A 416-nucleotide genomic window follows, 5' to 3' on the forward strand; every position below is an offset into this window, starting at 1 on the left:
AAAAGGAGCCGTTTTCTCATTTTTCTACTTTCAATATTAAATCAAAAAACGAATGATCGAATGATACACGGATTTATTTCCATCAATAAGGTTCTTTTCCATTCTGATATTTCTGACAATAAGGAATTAGATGATGTCTTAAACTTTAGGGCCTGGTTTCACAGACAGGGCTTAGACTAAACCAGGATTAGGCGGTCCATGTAACCCTTTGCAGTTCTTTGTTCAATTCGCACCATCAAAATGAACCAAATGAAAAGTTGGCTTCAAACTTTCATTTTCAATTTCTTTGGAGCAATTTACAAACGGATAATTGTCTCTCATTTTAATTTTCAATTTTACGAGTTTGGATTGTTGCGCCCGAATCAGATTTTTGAACTAACATAAAAAATTACTAATTATTCAGATTTTCAACTTCT

General features: G+C 32.7%; 1 protein-coding gene across 2 annotated transcripts in view; it reads right to left on the reverse strand.

Annotated features, from left to right (window-relative positions):
- gripap1 (GRIP1 associated protein 1) overlaps positions 1-416 on the reverse strand; it is a 63,247-nt gene that overhangs the window by 51,235 nt on the left and 11,596 nt on the right. The gene's annotated exons all lie outside the window — the stretch shown is intronic.

This window comes from Sinocyclocheilus anshuiensis, unplaced genomic scaffold (assembly GCF_001515605.1).
Source record: "Sinocyclocheilus anshuiensis isolate Anshui unplaced genomic scaffold, SAMN03320099.WGS_v1.1 scaffold71, whole genome shotgun sequence".
NCBI classification, from domain to species: Eukaryota; Metazoa; Chordata; class Actinopteri; order Cypriniformes; family Cyprinidae; genus Sinocyclocheilus; species Sinocyclocheilus anshuiensis.